Raw genomic sequence first — 19,196 nt, 5'->3', positions numbered from 1 at the left:
TGGGCAAATGCACTTCCAGACAATACCTTACGGAAATGCAAAGGTGCACCGAAGTAAATATCCATGGGGGTTCAGCGCAGCCCCATTTGAGTGATCACAGAAAATCATTGGCATATGAGTCGCAAGATACAGCAAACAACAACTTAGCAATTTTGCTGCTGTATGACAAGGGTCTCCCGTTCTCCAGCCTGTGATGGAGGTGTTGCTGCTAACCTCTAACTCAAGCCTCTACACATTTTAGGGTTTTGTCCTAATGACTAATTTCTGGGTCAGTAAACACCTATATTTGGTTGCAAATAACAAAACCCAGCACAAGCTGAATTTAGATGAAAAGGGGACTGTGTTAGCTCATGTAACTGGAAGTCCAATTACAAACTGGGCTTGGCCATGACTTGGTCCATGGCTCCAGCAACCTCACTGGATCTCCCGAGAGTAGGGGAGGTGGTGGTTCCTAGATGAAAAAAAACAATTCTGGGAATTGGCAGTGTGGAGGGACAGGAGGACGATATAGTAAATTTTGACTTTGGACTCCACAAACCCAGCCTCATTTTGTTTCAGGCCCCTCTTCTGTTCTCAGGGTTCATGCACTTCATCCTAGAGATGTAGGTGTTGATGATGGGTGACTGGGGAATGTGCTTACAACTTTAGGGACCAGTGGCCTTCAAGGATGTGGCCATGGATGTGGCTCCTGGACCCCTCTCAGAGAAACCTATACAGAGACATGATGCTAGAGAACCACAAGAACCTTCTCTTAGTAGCTCAGGGCAATATCCCAAATTCTTATGCAGCCTATTGTGGTGGGTCTTTACCTCCTCAGGTGTCAGAGGTTATGGGGTTCTGGAAGTGCCCATAAAGTTCACAAAGACAGAAGCCCATAAAATTTGGGTCTAAAATTCAGGGACCAGAGTGTCTGAAACCCTACCACATAGAGAAAAAGACATTCTTTTTCAACTTGGGTAAAAGACTTTGATTTTTAAAGTTGTAAAGGAGTAGTTTCACTGGGTTCCTTCTGAAGCATTATCTTATCTATCTTTAAGAGATTTCAAAGATCAAGTGTGGCTAATGCTGACTTGAGGGGGATTGTGACTCCTGCGTGTTTTCCAAGCCGTTGTGGCTTTCCCCATTCTCAGGGATTAACTCTTTAAATAGATATTATATTCCAATTGGAGCCAGAACAGCTTTGCATGATGGAGAGAGAATCCTCCCAAGATGCATGTCCAGGTGAGAACCTGCAGCTGAGAGTTCTGTCAGGTGACCCTTCAGTTCATCACTGTCCAAGGTGGGAGCCACTGCCCACATGTGGCTACTGATCACTTGGAATGGGGCGAGTCCAAGCGGACATGTGCTATAAGTGCAAAACACACACCGGATTTCAAAGCCTTAGAATGAAAAAAAGACTGTAAAATATCTCATTAATAATTTTATTTTGATTACATGCTGAAATTATAATATTTTGGATAAAATTAAATTCATTTGTTTATTTTTACATTTGAAGTGTAGTATTAGTTTGCTATGGCTGCCAGAACAAAGGTCCACAAACTGGAAGGCTTAAATCAAAAAGAAATTTATTGTCTTACAGTCCAGGAGGCTAGAAGTCTGAGATCAGGATTTTGACAGGGTGGCTTCCATCTGAGGGCTGTGAGGACATGTGTGTTACTCCTAGAAGACAAATCAATCAAACAACAAATACACAAACCCTTCAGTGACTTCCTACCACACTTAGATTAAAGCACAGACTCCATCACGTGGCCCCCAAGGCCCCGCACGATCTGCTCTCCAGGCTTCAGGCACACTGGCTGCTCCCAATTTTGAGGGGAAGTGGGTGTGGGTGTGAGTAGGGAGGGTGGGTCTTGAGGTCCTTTCGTTCCTTGGACTACATCCCCATTTCCATTAATTTTGTTGTAAGTTCATGAAGTATAAGATCTCCTGAGCATTTTCTCCAGGAAGACTCCCTTTGGTATATCTATTTATACATGTCAACCCTGCCAGGATCATTTGCAGGGCCCGTTCCAACAGCTTGAAGGACTGGGTCCTAACTTTAGTACAAAACACATGTGAGCTGTCAATCCACATGCCCCAGACAGTGACAGAGTCGGTGATATGTGCTTGTCTGAAGTCTCCAGTGTGGGAGTATGGGGAATAGTAGCTATGATCCTTTTTTGCTATTTTTTGAGGGGGGTCAGAGGCACATGTAATATTTTTATGTCCTAAGCTTCCAGATACTTCTACATAATTGATCATGTAATTGCTTGAGTATTTTGGTTTAGTTTTACAGATTAGCATAAGGAAACCCATTTTGCAAATCTCCTGTAACCTACAATATTGCAATCACCTGTCTTACTGGTGGAATCTCTCAAATTATACTATCTAGATAAATGTTTCTCATATTCTCAGTGTTCTTGAGAATTACCTGGGTGGCTTTTTGAGAATGGAGATCCCTGGACTCCATGTTTTTATGTCCAAGCCTGAGATAAATGGGGCTGGGGTGTGGATATGCTCTCCCTCTAGTGGGAGGAGCTGCAAGGCGCTGGCAAAGGGCATGGATGTGTCATTCTAACATGCAGAAGACAAGAAGATTAAGAAGAGTGATCCAGCCTGTAACATGAACTCTTGTTTACTAGATGTAGAAGTCCTAACCATGAATGCTTTCATTTAAAATAAATATTTGTTAAATGACAATCAAATTCCCTCACCTTGAGATTTCACGTGCAGGGACCAGTCTCACACACACACACACACACACACACACACACACACACACCCCTCAGAGAACCTACAGGATCCTAGATCACACCAGGCAGGCAGCAGCAGGAGCAGAGCAAAAAGACAAAAGACCCACAGGATGTCCCTGGGGCAGCCAGCTCAGAGACTGCCCTTAGGGCTGAGATGGGACTGGGAGTGAGGGCCGGTGCCTCAGAGGTATGGGGGGTCTTCTACGAGGATTGAGGGCACCAGGGAGCTGGGAGGGCACCGGGAGGAAGGCTCACTATTTCCAACAGAGAACACAACTTTCTATAGCAGTTGTGCATACAGAGGATCCCAGGGCCAGGCTGCCAGTGTCTTGGCCCCAACACCAACCCTGAACCAGGGTGCAGAATTTGCAGCCTGTGCCACAAAGGGTGGGATTGAGGTTGACAGTGACATCAAGGGAACCCTATAATTCCAAACTCAAAAGTCTGTCCTACAAAATAAGAAAATACCCATGCATTCTCTATTAAGATCCCAGGGCACACACGACCCACATCTAAATTAGCAGGAAGTTCACTCATTTCCTGGGTTCCTGCTCCACAGGTCCACTTGCAGACACACAGGGTGGCTCACAAGTGTCCCTGCATCTCTCCTTTGTTCAGCTGCTGCCACCTCATGGCAGATGACTGATAATCAGGACAATCAAGCCTGAGACCCTGGTCCCTCAGCTGACCAGGAAGGCAGGACTTGGCTTCCAGACTGGTGGGGATGGGGGGCACTGACCATTCTGAAGACCTGAGGGTATTGGGAAAGTTGGGCAGTCCAACAGAGCTGCCCAAGTGTGATGGGAACAGAGAGTTGATGTAGGACAGGGTCACGAAACAGAACTGAGGGGCCTCAGTCAGAAGCTTTGAACTAGGAAGATCTTGAATGTTTACAGGGAAAAGGCAGGATTCTCCAGAGGAAATGACTCAGCTGCAGCAGCTCAGTGGGCTGTGTGCTCCTGTCTGCACACCATCTACTGCTCCTCCCTCCAGGAGTAATGACCTCTCCTCACACCCACCTGCCCAAACTCACCTGTGCCCCTTCACTGTCCAACTCTCCGTGAAGGGACCTGGGGTCCCTTTCCTGCACTGCAGGGAAGGGGAGAGGAGGCTGAGTTCCCCACAGACAGCCCAGCAATGGTGTCCTAAGAGGTGGGGTCAGCAGGACCTCACACTCCCCAAGTCCTGGGTCCTGATCTGTAGTTGATGGTGAAGCCTGGACACCACCTGCTACCTCAGGCCCTGAGAGAAGCTGTACCACAGTGAATGACACATCTTTCCTGATTCTTTCCAGTAGGAAGGTTCTTGAAATACCTGGGAGGACCCATCTCCTGCTATGGAAGGCCCAGTCTGGAATGTTCCACAGCAGCCCAGGCAAGGCCCTTGTGCACAGATCCTAAGCAACAGGGCCCTCAGGGTCACAGGCTCACAGTCATTTCCCTCAGTGCCCATACCTGGGTAGGGACATCTGGACCCTGAGTGTCTACCCTTCACTGCCCACCATGCCTGGAACCATCCCTCTTCCCAATGACTTGGGCCCCAGGCTTGGTTCCAGGTCACCAGTCTACGCTGCCACATCCTCCAATGGGAGTTCCCTCCCTGTCTGTCCCAGGAGCTTCACCCGGATCAAATCTAAAGAGTATGTGAGGGCTGGGAGTTGTGGCAGTAAAAACATTTGCATTGGTCTCAGGTTCTAGAAAAGGTCCATAGGAGCTCAAGGAGGTGCGTTGAGTGCCCTCTAGTGGGTTGTTCCTGCTAGGTACATGATATTGAAAATAAATGGAAATTCCTATGGTATAATTTTCCTCTAAGACATTTCTTCCTAATGACAGAAATGAGTTTCCATTCATATCTAAGATGTCTTTTAAGTCAGTAAGAACATCTAAGTGGATTGTCTAGAAGAGCAAAAAGGGGCCAGGGGAGCTGACCTTGGACCTTGGTCAAAAGGCCTCAAGGATGGAACTGAAGATGCAAGATGAGGGGGACTGGGTGTGGGAGGAGGGTCAGGGGAGATGGGAAAGAGCAAGGTGGGGTGATGCCTCCTGGGAAAGACGGGAGAAGGACAAACAGCAGGGCTTTCAATCTCACCATTGAAATTTGGGGCTGGTAATTCTTGTTGGGGGCTGTCTGGGCATTGAAGGATGTTTAGCACCATCTAGGGGATCTACTTACTAGATGATAGCTGGACTCCCTCCCCCTAGTTGTGACAACCAAGAATGACTCCAGATATAGCCAAATGCCCCCTGGAAGATAAAATTACCCCTGACTGATTTGTGAAGAGGAGTAGAAACTGACATCATCAATATCTTTGTAATGGCTTTAAATTAATCAATAATTTTATTTCCAAGGAGAATGCATGCTTAGAGGTGAAGACCTATGGCTGCCTCAGAGCAGGAAGGGTGTGGGTTCTCCAAGGGTCTGTAATGACAAACCAGAATGACACCTGCTAGCTTATACTCCAAATAGGAGGTGTGAAATTCTATAGACATTGGGAAGAGAAGTGAATGAGATGTCTCCATACCCCATGGCATTAGACAATCCACTGAGATGATCTTACCAACCTAAAGTCATCTTAGCTATGAATGGAAACTCATGTCTATCATTAGGAAGAAATGTCTTAATTAGAAGAAAATTATACCATAGGAATTTCTCTTTATTTTCAATATCATGTACATTGAGATCATTCATTAAATAAGAATGTACCCCAAAAATGGACTTTTTCAGAGACTGGCCAGTGTTGAGGTCTCATTCCTAGCACCTGTGGGCCAACAGTGCCCTGCCCCCAACCCTGGGCCCCTCTCTGAAGCACAGCAGCCTTTGATGCTCCCTCATTAGTGGGAAGAGAGGGGTCTTTTTAGTGTCCTCACCATTCAGTCGGCTCCCTCTCAGACTCTAGGCAGAATCTCTTGTTCACTCTTGGATTTGATATTTAAATTAGTGACCTCTATTTCTGTCCTTCATCCATCCCAACATCGTGACAAGGCCAAGAGGTGCCTTCTGCTCGTGATTTTGAGGGGAAAGTTCTCAAGAACAGTTTGCCTTCACCCACTTTGAACAGATCTCCACCTTGAGTGCCATCACCATTACCCAAAGGATTTGTACACTTTTTTTTTGTAGTCAGATGCTTTCCAACTCTTAGGAGGAAATGTGACTCTATACTCTGTGTACAGCGATGGCCAGTAGAAATGGATAAAGAGACATTGCACTCACGTTCACTGAGATGATCTCTATGAATGCATAAAAGCTTAAAAGTATGGGAGAGTCAACACAAAATCCACATTGCTGGTGCTGAAACATAAATTGTGGACAGTTTTCACCATTTTCTTAAGAACTAATTTCAAAAAAATGACATTAACAATCATTCTACAAAGAAGAAAGCATGCATAACAGTTACTGATAAAATTAAGTTATTTTTCCTTAAACAAGTGCTCAAGTTCATTATGTTCATTTTACAACAATGAAAGGGAGACCCCTCCGGTCAGTACGACACCCACAATATTCATGACTTGGTAGAAATTATTATCCTTTCTCCCTTTAAATCTCAAATACAAGACTAGAGGCAGCTGCTCAGTACCTTTCCCCAGATCCAACCACCTGCAACCAGCTTCCCTGGTTCTCAAGACAGCAGAGGTTGCTCTCCTGGCTGCTAGCTCAAGATTCCACTTTGTCACGTGTCTTCAGGGCGCCGGCCTGGAGGGTCCTGAGTACCATCCTACGGTCACTATGCCAAATCACCAGAACTCTGCCCGCCTCACTCGGGCCACATCTGAGAACTTGGGAGCTTCTGGAAGTCAAATCCCAGCTCGAAGTCACCCACCTCGCCCCCAGGGCCACTGCCTGTGCATGCCCGAGCCCACACCATGCCCAGTGCACCCAACATGAGCACAAGTCCAGCACGGACCCTGCGATGATGCAGCCAGACTGGGACCTGCCAGTCCCCACATATGGTACTCATCTAGGATTAGGGGCGCTTTTCCACAAGGGAGCCCCGATTCCAATACTCAGCATTTCTCTCTGACACCTGGAGAGTTACCAGAGGTGCAGGGTTTTGTCGGCTAGGCATTGGAGAGCGGTGTGGAGCTTGGGGGACCTCAAGATCACTCTTCAGAGCACAGAGGGGCCCCTTTGTATTTCCAGACAGGTACCCAATTCTGCAAGGCCTCCACCGTCAGAAGTGGAGTACCTGGGAGACCATGCTGAGGCCTCAGGCAATGAGAAAGGGAGGACAAGGTTTGATGAGAAACTGCTCTTCTTTGAAAGCCTGGCAGTGAGGTCAGGAGGTGGAGCCAGGGTAAGATTAAGCCCCAGATGAGAAATAGGATGGTCCCTTCCTTGTGCCCAGGCAGGAACTCTGAAAAAAGCCTCCACTTATGTCTGGGAGGATGAGACAGAGCCTGATATTCAGCTGTCCCTGTCTGCTGACCCCCTGCTTAAGGGATAGCAGCAGCCCAGGCTCCAAATCCTCAGCCGGGTGAGGACTCCAACTGCAGGGTCTCTGGTTTTACTCTAGTCTAAGCAAAAGCCACCAGTGGATCCCATTTTCCACCAAGGACACCCACCTGCTGAGTTCCCCCATTAAAAGTCCAGGCCCTCCAGGAACCTCTGGAGACTCAAGTCCCAACTGCTTTCACCCCGCTGGGCCCTGCATCTCACCGACATGGGTCACTGACCACTGCAGGCCACCTCCACTAAGTCCCCACTGACAGGGCTGCCAAGCTCCCAGACCCCCTTGTCCTTCTCCTGTAGAGTCCACCAAGCAAAGGATTTTGTTTGGAATGCTGAGATGACAACTCGGCACCATCCTGCTCTGTACCTCCTGTGGACACTGCTCCTCTCATATTGAATCAACTTTGGGGCCCTGCCAACAGAATATTGGGGGCTCCTTGTAGTCCCAGTCCAGTCACAGTTTCAGCACCTCCCACCCCCACCCTCCCCACCCCTCTCAATACCTCAGCCCCCACCTTTTCCAACGCCAAAGGCATCATAACCACAAGAAGTGGCCTGTGTCCCTCCTCAGTTCAGACCTCAGCTGCCTTAGCCTCTTCTACTTCTGTGAATCGAGCACCCCCAGATTTCTGGCTCAGCCATCAAGGAGGTAGTGGTCACCATGTGGGCTCCTGGCCCCTCTCTTCCATGAAGCTGGAGGCCCAAAGCCTCTGTGGGGACTCAGGAGGAGGCCAGGCAGGATCCCTTTGGACATGAACTATTCTGCTCTCCACACTGGAGAAACATTGCTCCTATCAAATCCCTTGTCTCCCACCTGCACACCCACTCCTTCCTACCTTCTCTCTGGGGAGCAGACTTGCCAGGAAGGGAAGCTTCCTCCCCTGCCTCCCCCATTTTCCCAGTTTGTAGATATGGATTTGTTCTCCCATAAAGTATTAAGAGGCTGCTTTACTACCATGGAGATTGCCATGTTCTTTCTTGTTAAAACTCATATAGGAAGATGTTTGTCTGCAGAAGGATTTCCAACTTTGGAACTACTCACATTTTGGACGAGATCATTCTTGGTTGTAGGGGATTGTCCTGCGCATTGCAGGATTTTTAGCAACATCCCTGGCCTGTATCCAGTAGGTACCAATAGTTCACCCACGGTTCTGGCAACCAAAAACTACCTCCAGACATTGCCAAATGTCTCTAGGAGGAAAACTCAATACACTCGAGAAACACTGAACTAGACCTAAATATACTTTAAAGGGTAAATCTAAAAGAAGATAATGATGAATGGAAAAAAAATGAGAGATAGACCTTATATGTGGCACAATGTCATTTAAATAAATACAAAATTATATTTGAAGCATAACAAAGAAGATCAGAAACCAGGTAAGAGGTCCTTTGGACACTTTGCATGTTCTATTCTTTGTATCCAAAGCATCTTTAAATACTGTTCAATCATAAATCTCATGGGGTTTTTTTGTTGTTTTTTTTTCCCCCCTCATTATAGAGTGAGAAAATACAGCTGTAAACAAAGCTAGGTCACTTCTCTCATGGAGCCCACTTTCTAAAAGTGTGGAGACAGAAGATAAACAAGTAAATAAATATATACTATGTCTGTTGAGGATATGGGCTATAAAGAAAAATAAAGTCAATTGATTCATTTCTTCTGAGTAGCTGACATTGGCATTTGGGTGAGAAATTCCTTGTTATGCGAGACAGTCCTGAGCCTCTTAACCGCATTTATTATCTCTCATCCCCACACCTTTAGTTATGGAAGGCCTATCAAGTCACTGATATAGCCAAAATACTCCCCCCACACACATACAGACTCACACTTTTCCAAATGCTGTCTGAGTGGGGGGCAGTGCCATCCCCAGCTGAGAAAAACTTCTAAATCTTTAACATTTATTTCCAGGCTTTTTTTCCTCCTCTGTAGGCAATAGGGGGGTGAGTAGGGGGCTTCCAGGGAAAGTGAACAGATCTGTGACTCATAAGGGATCATCTGGAAAGGATCTAAATAAAGAGGGCCCTTCTCTTCATTTGCTCTTTTTCTGCTCATGGAAATTTTCTCTTAGCAGAAATTCACTTGAAACTCTGGGTGCATTCTTTCCTGGGGCACACAGGGAAAATATTATATCTAAATTATCTCAACCCCCATCCCTATATCCTGGGAAAGAGGAGTTGAGGTGGCAGAATGTGGTGGGGACAATATTCACAGGAAACAATGAGATTCACAAGAGCCCCTGTTCAGCCAGGAGAGCACTGGGCTGCGCTCACACCATGGACAGCTCCCAGCCTCTCTCCCTTTGCAAATGTAGATAGGGACAGGAAAAGAGAAAATGGGGCCACCTGACATCCACACAAATATGAGCAAGGAAGGAGCAACCATAGGCACATCATGAGTGTAACTTCCTCTGGGTTCCCTCACGCAGTTTCCTGAGCCCTCCTGCCCTCTTCATCCCAGTAGCCAGGAGGAAAGGCACCTATAAAACCCATCAACTCTTCCAAACAGCCCCCAACTGTTTAAGCTCATCTTTCCCCAGGAGCTTCCTCTCACCTGCTCCTTGTCATCCCATTTCCACATACAGTGCCCCTCATAACTTTTGGTCCATCAAGAGTTGCTCCTGCCTCCCTGCATCCTGCATGGTCCCTGCCTGGGATGCCCTCTCCCCTTTCTCGATGAACCTGCTCCTTCCCCTTCTTTACAGCCAACCTCATTGGCCATCTCACCACGAGGTCACCCCAACCTCCACCAGTGGACACAATGGACCCCCTCTAAACTCCTACCTCTAACTATTCTCCTTTGTGCTGTGACAACATGTTCAGGAGCAGTTACCTATGCTCATGTCATGTGCCCTATGGATCCTTGAGTTCCTGAGAAACAGACAGGACAAGCAAAGTTGCAGTTCTCAATGGCCCATCACTCCTATACAAGGGCATGAAACAGGAAAATGGCTATAGGTGTTCAGAGAATGAATAAAGGAAAGCAAGAAGGATAAGTGGGTGACACCTTCTTCTGCTCCCACATAGTTACTACAGGAGTGCTGCAGACGTGAAGAAATGGACATTCACACACACTCCAAGTGGTGCAGTGGGGCCAGTTTTAGACAGGGTAATATGTAGGATCCTCTCCCCAATTTTTTGTTTTGAAATAAAATTCACACAACCTAAAATTCACCATTTTAACCATTTTGAAGTGTGGGGCCAGGGGAATGTGATCCATCCGGCCCTACCAGAGTTCTATTGCACTGCAGGATAGACCCAGGACAGCAAGAGTCCTGCAGTGACTGTCCCTGTGGGTGAGAGGTCAGATCCCATCTCTTCTCAGGCATCAGTGTCCAGAGCACTAATCTGAACCCTGGTCAGACGCCTCATCCCAAGCCTGACAGAGGATACAGCTCCCCTTGTGTCCACCAGAGGACAATATCAGGACACACAAAGGTGTCTCACACACAGCCACATACACCACACACTCACAGCAACTGCTAGACTCACTTGACCCACAAATGTCCTCGAGTACCTTAAGCATAGAGCCAAGGAAGAGAGTGATCACCATCCTTAGACAAAAAGATAGACGTGCCTTTGCTAGAAAAATGATCCTGTCCCCAGGAGAAGTGACATCGCGTCCCAGGGTGCACCACCCAGGGATAGCTGTGCTGAGGGGACAAGGGTGCCATCTAATGGGGTAGGGGTGAGTCTCCCATAAGTGTAAACACTGCAGAGTTCCTTCTCCCTGCTCTTTCCCCACACATGGACCTGCCCAAGGAGGCTCACACCTTTCTCCCTGCTGGGGCCATCATGACTGGGGTCCAGGCTGGGCTGACTCTCACATGGAACCCTTCGTTGTCTTCTGTTCCCAGAAACCTGTGGTGTAATGGGGCCCTTCTTCAGACCAGGCTCCCCTCTGTCTCCCTCCTCCTCTGCTTGGGGGGAGACAGAGCACCTCTCTTCATCAGCAAATGAGTCTCCCTTATTATCCTCATCCCTCATTTCCCTTCTATGATATTCTCCTGCACTCATCTAAGAGGATGACTTTTCCATAGGCCTTTGACCAAGGCAACCCCAGACACCCAGCACTTCCCCCAACTCTGTAGTGTGAGCCCAGGGAGCAGCTGGGAGTAAAGAATCCAAGGACACCCACATCCTCCATCACCTACCTCCTTGCACTGGGATCTCTGCCACCTAGACCCAAGTTCCCTTCAAGTCCAAAGGCTCAGCACAAAGGACTTCACACTCTCCCCAAGGCATAGAACATTCCCAAGGAAACAGAGAGGACACTCTCAGAGAGAGGACTTTTCAGACTGACCAGAATGCCATCTCCATGGGCAATTCCTCACCTGGCTCACTCCCCTCAACCACTCCAGGGACACCTGGGACTCTGTGGGGTATTCTCTCTCTCCTCTGGGATAACATGGGCTGGGAAACCTCAAGTCCTTCTCATAGAAAAATGCCTCCAAGTCCTCCCCACTCAACTCACCAGGTCATTGCTAGGTTTTCCATCTATATCTGTCTATCCTGACAGACCCGTGAGATCTCTGCATCAGAGAATAGACCATTTACTCAGAGACAGAGGAAAAGATACAAAGCTAAGAGAGATTGGAATGTTGGTGTGGATTTATCATTTAAGACTTGCTCGCCCACTCTGGGAGAGTCCAGAGGACACAGCTTTCACCATGACTGTGAGATATGAGTTTGTAAGGGAGTCCCAGCATCCTTGAAGAGGATGTCTTCTCCGTAGGACAGAAATTACAGTGGGAACTGCTGCCACTGAATTGGGAAACATAAATGCAATGGGGGTAACTGGGTCCCAAGGTAGCAGGGCCAAGAGGCAGCACTTAATCACCAAAGGCAAGGTGGGCCATGGTCACCATAATCCACAGCAGAGTCAAAGCAGCAATCAGAATAGCCTGACTTGCAGAGACCAATGGCATTGGCTAGCTGATCATGGTGTTCCTAGAAATAAAGTGGATGGGAAATCTACTAAATTCCTATGAATTAATTGATCTGTATCAATTAGAGGAGTTCTAGGTAAAGTGAACACAAGTCTAACTTGAGTTATAGAAACAGAGTGTTACAGCCCTCAATCAATTCCCAGACTTGAGCCAGTTTAAGGACTCAGAACCCCTTGCATAAAGCGGAGGCTGGGTCCCCTTGAGGAAAGACCCCACTATACTGCCACAAATGTATACTGTTAATCTTCCCCAGAGAGGCCTATGGCCTTTTACTAGGGTGATTGTGCATTGGGGAAAAGGAAATAATCAGACTTTGGGGGATTGATGGACATGGACTCTGAGCTGACACTGATTGCAGGAGAACCAAAACATCACAGTGGCCCACCAATCAGAGTAGGGGCTTATTGAATGTCAGGTGGTCAATAGAGTTTTAGCTCAGGTTTATCTCACTGTGGGCCCATTGGGTCCACAAACCCGGCCTGTGGTTATTTCCCCAGTTCTAGAATGCATAATTGGAATAGATATACGCAATAGCTGGCAGAATCCCCACATTGGTTCCATGATCTGTGGAGTGAGGGCTATTATGGTGGGAAACATCAAGTGGAAGCCACTAGAACTCCCTCTATCTAGGAAAATAGTAAACCAAAAGCAATACCACATTCCTGGAGGGACTGCAGAGATTAGTGCCTCCTCAAGGACCCGAAGGATGCAGTCTTGATGATTCCCATTTGACTTGCCTATTCGGCCCGAGCAGAAGATGGATGGATCTTGGAGAACGACAGCAGATTATCATAAGCTTAATTAGGTGGTGACTCCAATTGCAGCTGCTGTGCCAGATGTGGTTTCATAGCTTGAGCAAATCAACCCATCCCCTGGTGCTCGGTATGCAGCTATTGATCTACAAATGCCTTTTTCCCCATCATAAGACCCACCAGAGCAGTTTGCTTTTGGCTGTTAAGGCCACCAATACACCTTCACTGTCCTATCTCAGGGGTCTATCAGCTCTCTAGCTTGTGACATAATTTAGTTCAGAGGGATCTTGAGAGCCTTTCCCTTCACAATACATCACATTGGTCCATTACATTGATGGCATTATGCTGATTGGACCTAGTGAGCAGAAGGTAGCAACTACTCTAGACTTATTGGTAAGACATTTGCATGTTGGAACATGGGAAATAAATTTAACATAAATTCAGAGGCCTTCTACCTCAGTTAAATTTTGATGATTCCACAAGTGAGAGGCATATTAAGATATCTCTTCTAAGGTGAAGAATAAGTTGTTGCATCTGGTCTCTCCTATGACCTAAAAGAGGTACAACGCCTAGTGGGCCTCTTTGGGTTTGGAGGCAACATATTCCTTATTTGGGTGTACTACTCTTGGCCCATTTACCAAGTGACCCCAAAAGCTTCTAGTTTTGAGTGGTACCCAGGACAAGAGAAGACACTGCAACAGATCCACACTCTGCAAACAGCCCTGCCATTTGGGCCATATAATCCAGCAGATGCAATGGCGCTTAAGGTGTCAGTGGCAGATAGGGCTGGTGTATGGAGACTTTGACAGCCCTACATAAGTGAATCACAGTGCAGGCCCTCAGGATTTAGGAGCAAAGCCTTGCTATCCTCTGAGGATACCCACTGCCCTTTTTCAAAACAGCCTTTGGATTACTATTGGGCCTTAGTAGAGACTGAACACTTGACTGTGGGCCACCCAATTATCATGCAACCTGAGCTGCACGTAGTTTGGGGAAAAGCAAATAATCAGACCTTTGGGGGTTAATGGACACAGCCTCTGAACTGACACTAGTTATGTCTTGAACTGGGTGTTGTCTGAACATCAAGCCATAAAGCTAGGCGTGCACGGCGGCACTGCATCATCAAATGGAAGTGGTATATACATGATCCGGCCTGAGCAGGCCCTGAGGGCACAAGTAAGTTACATGAAGAAGTGGGTCAAATGTCCACCGCCCCAATTCTGCTACACTGTCTTCTCTCTCCCAGCCATACCTACGGGGAGTTCCCTATGATCAGTTGATGGAGGAAGAGAAGACTCAGGCCTGGTTTACAATGGTTCTGTGGGATGTGCCGGCATCATGTGAAAGTGGACAGCTGCAGCCCTACAGCCCCTCTCTGGGACTTCCCTGAAGGACAGTGGTGAAGGGAAATCCTCTCAGTGGGCAGAACTTCGGGCAGTGCAGCTGGTTGTTCATTTTGCTTGGAAGGAGAAATGGCCAGATGTGCGATTATATGCCGATGCATGAGCTGTGGCCAGTGATTTCGCTGGATGGTCAGGGACTTGGAAAGAACACGATTGGAAAACTGGGGACAAGGAGGTCTGGGGAAGACGCATGTGGATAAACCTCTCTGAATGCTCGCCATTCACCTCAGCAGAGGAAGATTTTAATAATCAAGTGGATAGGATGACCCATTCTGTGGATACCAGTCAGCCTCTTTCCCCACTCACTCTTGTCATCGCCTGGTGGGCTCATGAACCAAGCAGCCATGGTGGCAGGGATGGAGGTTATGCATGGGCTCAGCAACATAGACTTCCACTCACCAAGACTGACCTAGCTATGGCCACCGCTGAGTGCCCAATCTGCCAGCTCAGAGACAAACACTGGGCCCCCGATATGGCACATTCCCCAGGGTTATCAGCCAGCTACCTAGTGCAGGCTGATTACATTTGATCACTTCTGTTATGGAAAAGGCAGCATTTTGCTCTTATTGGAATAGGCACTTACTCTGGATACAGATTTGCCTTCCCTGAGCACAATGCTTTACATTCATGAACTGACAGAATGCCTTATCCTTCACTATCAAGGGACTCACTTCAAAGCAAATGAATTGCAACAATGGGCTCATGCTCATGGAATCCACCAGTCCTACCATCCTGAAGCAGCTGGCTTGATAGAAAAGTGGAATGGCCTTTCAGAAACTCAGTTACAGCATCTGCTAGGTAGCAACACCTTGCAGGGCTGGGGGAAGGTACGCCAGGAGACAGTATATGTTCTGAATCAGTGCCCAATATGTGGTGGTGTTTCTCCCATACCCAGGATTCTCAGGTCCAGGAATCAAGGGGTGAAAATGGGAGTGACACCACTCACTATCCCTCGAGTGATCCACTAGCAAGATCTCTGCTCCCTGTCCCCAGGACATTATGGTCTGCTGGCCTAGAGGTCTTAGTTCCAAAGGGAGGAATGCTTCCACCAGGAGACACGATAATGATTCCATTGACACATCGGGATTCCTCACTCTCAAGCTACTCAGAAAGTGCAGAACCTTGGAGAGCGCCAATCTCATCTTCCTCCTTCTTTCCCCACAGGGGTCAGGGGTCAGAATAAAGGAGAGGCTAGTGAGGCCCAGAGATTGTGAGGGGGCAGCAAGCATAGAAGCAGCTGCCTGGAATGGGAGCAGGTGGGGGCACTGGCTCAGGCTGTGACAGAGGTGCAGGGAGGTGGTACAAGGAAGAAACCCCATGAACGGGGAGGAGAGAAGAGAAAATAAACAGCCTGTGAGGGCCCAGCCTGGGCGCTGTGTGGGACTGTGTGTGTGAAGCCATCTCAGGACCAGGGCTTCTCCGTTCACAGTTGATATGCACAGAAAGTGCCTACAACAACCCTGGATCAATGTGGACTTAACACTTGAGAGTTAAGCAATGGGCATAGGGCACATGTGAGGCCCAGGTCCTGATGAACAGGAGAGGAAGCAGCTCCCATCTCATCTGACCCAGGGACACAGAGAGGTGTGTGGTGCTGTGTGTCCCCAGAATCAGGGTTCCTGTTCTGAGTACTAGGCCTTAGGAGTGAGAAGGGAAGTTGGCCTGTTCATTCTTCCCCGTCTGCTCCCCTCACAAAGACCTTCCCCTCCTGACACACCTGGTTCCCTGCTCCTCCTTCTCCCCAAAGAACCACCAGCCAGTGCTCCAGCCACACACACCACTCTACTCAGGGGCACGCATAGTGTAACTTAATAGAGACAAACAAACTGATACATATTCCTGGGAACCTGAGTTTGGTGATGTCACTGAGGGAAGAGGTAGGGCCAATATACTTACAGCAACAGAGACTGGTACTCACAGAGCGGGAATATTATGAAGCATTAACACGATATGTGACCCATGTAAAATGTCTACGGATAGATGTTGAATAAACATGCAGAGCTGCATGGCATGGTGACTCTGCCTTCTACACTTTCCTTCTTGTCCAGCAGATGGCAGCAGAGCTACTCGGCAGCCTGGAGTCTCCCCAGGGGGCTGCTGATCTCCCTCAGCATCGCCCACAGCCCAACAGGGTCTGTCCCTCACCAGCCGCACTCAGTCCACCATCCTCCCCGCTCTCCAAGCTCCCCACACTGGACCCTCTCAGCCCCTCCACCCAGCCAGGTGTCTGCCCCGCTAAGGGCTGGTCCTTCTGCAGACAGCTCCTCCCTCCACACCCTTCGTCCTTCATGGGGTGAACATCCACTCACGCTTCAGGTCTCAGCAAAGGTCACTTTCTCAGGGGTGCTCTCGGTGATCCCCAGACCAGCTGAGACTCCATTACATGCTCCAGATGCACTAGACACTTCCCTTCTCAGCCCTTCTCTCAATTACAATTAAACCCTTAGTTCCATGATTTTCTCTGAGTGCCTGACTCCTTGTCACAAGGTAAACCCTGTGACCCCAGGGTCCACATGTGTCCTGTTCTCTGTGGAGTTCCCAGGGCCCAGACCAAGGTCTGACACATCATAGATGCTCCATAAATACTCATTAAATGGATGGAGGAAACCACACAATGGAAGCCTGTCACCCCCATGTGACACTTGGTGTCAGATCATGTTCCATGTAGACACAAGGGCACTGGCATCAGCATGGGAGGAGGCCAGCAAGTTCCTGTGGCTGTCCCAGGGTTGAGGTTGTATCCCTCATGAGCCAGGAGTGAGGACAGGGGCCTCCTAACAGTGAGGGGTTGGATCCCCATTCATCCCAGAAATTCATGCTCCCTCCCCATCTCTACCTTGTGAGTGACTTCTCTCCCCAGAGGGCCTGGGCCAGCAGCCTATGTCCTTCGTCTTCTCACAGAGACCTCACCTGGTACAAACTCTGGATTCTCCACCCCAGGTAAAGTTACCACCAGGGGAAGAGGGAGCCCCACCTTGACCTCAAAGGAATCAGGGGGTGACTCCCAATCTCCAGAGTTCCTGGTCTCTGGGGACACCTGGCTGTCGTTCCTTGAAGACACCTAACCACCTCAAGGTGTCTTGGGGATCGATAGGAACTTTCCATCCAGGATGGGACAGGAGAAGCCAGGCTATGCATTTTCTTCCATCTCAGAAGGGCTGAGGGTCCCATAGGGGCCTCCCCTCTTCTAACAGAGGAACCCGCGGGATCCCCTGTCCAAGTCTCCACATGTAGCTGCTCCAGTTCCTGGGCCCTGTGGGGGCCTAGAGACAGAGGGGGACACAGATGACTTGATGCAAAACCCCAGTGCTGTGATGGAGGAAACACGCCATTCTGGGGTCCAGCCCCTAGGCAAGTGCCCTCTGCTAAAAGCTTCAAGAGACACCCCACCAAGCCCCCCTGCTTTAAATATCAGTGAGAGAAAGCTCATCCTGAGATAGCACATCCCCCAGAAGACAGTTCTTCTGACACTAGATCAGGAATCCTTTGGAACTGTCCTCTCCCTGGGCTCACCCTGCACTCAGCGGGAGTCTCAGCCTGGGATCCCCAAAGTACAGGACCCAAACTACCAGTCTCTTAGCCTGGATGTCAGAACTCACCTCTGTCCAGGGCTCAGGGCCAGCTCACACACTTCAGAGCCTGGTCATCACACATGGTTCAGCCCCTGATATCAGCCACCGGTCTCTTCATGCCCTCCAGGGGGTGACATTGGGACATAAGACAACACATAGAAAATTAACATATGAACCTGGTTTTGGCTGAGGAGTTGGAGAAGGAGCCTGATTTCCATCCCTTCCTCTAACAGACCCTTCCGGGCCCCTCCCATGTGCCTGCTGTGTCCTGCCCTCTTCCTTCTAGGGGCCTCAGAGCAGCTTGCTCTTCCAGGGGTCCCTGTGTGGCTTCCTACAACCTGCCTGGCACCACCCATGGGGAAGGTGGGGTGACCACAGGAAAGCCAGTGAGGCAGAGGTCAGAGGCCCCCAGGATGGTCAGGGAGCACAGGGACAGGCTCTGAGCCACAGCTCAGCCAATACACATGGAGAGGGAGGGTCTCCCTGAAACCTTCCCCTGAGGACCAGGGAGCCCACAGCCACCTGACCTCCCACCACCACCGTCCTCTCACCCAGGATATACAGAAAACCTCCCCTTTCACACCCCAGAACTACAATTCCTGAGACACCCTTACCGAGTGTTTGTCCCTGGAAGCGGAGGCCAGGTTGATGACACTAGAGGTGGAGGGCAGTCCCCTCACCAGTCATCACTCAGCTTGCCCCTTCCTCATCCCCAGAGTCATCTCTGTGACCTTCTTGCTGGAAGTAAATCCAACCTTCCCAGAGCATTTGAGGACACGGGGAAGACCCTGGTGCCCAGCTGGGTTTCTGTGTCACAAACAGAAATAATCCCCTGGGTTTGGGGACCCCTGGGTCTCTGTGTGGTGCTGACAGACCCCAAGGCCAGGACACAGCAGAGATCAATGCTGGGGTGGGTGGGTCATCCCTCTCAGGGTCAGGGGTCTCCATCAGCCTTGCTATTGAAAGTGTGCCCCCCAGGCCAGTGTGATCAGCATCACCTGAGAGCTCGTTAGATGCAGACTCTCGGGTCCACCCCACACCTGCCGGGTCAGAATCTGCAACTTAACAGAATCTTCTGACTCTGAACAGGAGAAGGAGAGAGGCTGCCCCACGCCCACAAAATGGGGTCTCAGCCTTTCTGGGTATCCACAAACCTGGACCGCTGCTAAAGTAGCATTTCTAAGGTGTCACCTGGACATTGACAAGATTTATGAAGTTCCACAGGTGATTCCGACACACAGCAGGGGTGACATCCCTGTGATAAAAGTTCCTGATGTAGCCCCAGAACGCCTGCTCTGAAAAGAAAAATCAAAAGTGAAAGAGAAAGGGCTGTGGGGAAGACCGTTCA

At 49.0% G+C, this 19,196-nt stretch overlaps 1 long non-coding RNA gene across 1 annotated transcript; it reads right to left on the bottom strand.

The window, feature by feature from the left end:
• Nucleotides 1–1,548: 1,548 nt before the first annotated feature.
• LOC147912878 (uncharacterized) lies at nucleotides 1,549–19,186 on the bottom strand. Its single transcript, XR_015549505.1, has 2 exons — nucleotides 17,876–19,186; nucleotides 1,549–1,659 (listed from the first exon to the last, which is right to left on the bottom strand). It is a non-coding gene; the product is annotated as an uncharacterized LOC147912878 (long non-coding RNA).
• Nucleotides 19,187–19,196: the final 10 nt, after the last annotated feature.

The sequence above is a fragment of the Ceratotherium simum genome, chromosome 33 (genome assembly GCF_057802395.1).
Source record: "Ceratotherium simum simum isolate JZ-2026a chromosome 33, ASM5780239v1, whole genome shotgun sequence".
Classification (NCBI taxonomy): domain Eukaryota; kingdom Metazoa; phylum Chordata; class Mammalia; order Perissodactyla; family Rhinocerotidae; genus Ceratotherium; species Ceratotherium simum.
The sequence above is the reverse complement of the archived record's forward strand: the minus strand, read 5'-3'. Positions and strand labels throughout refer to the sequence as shown.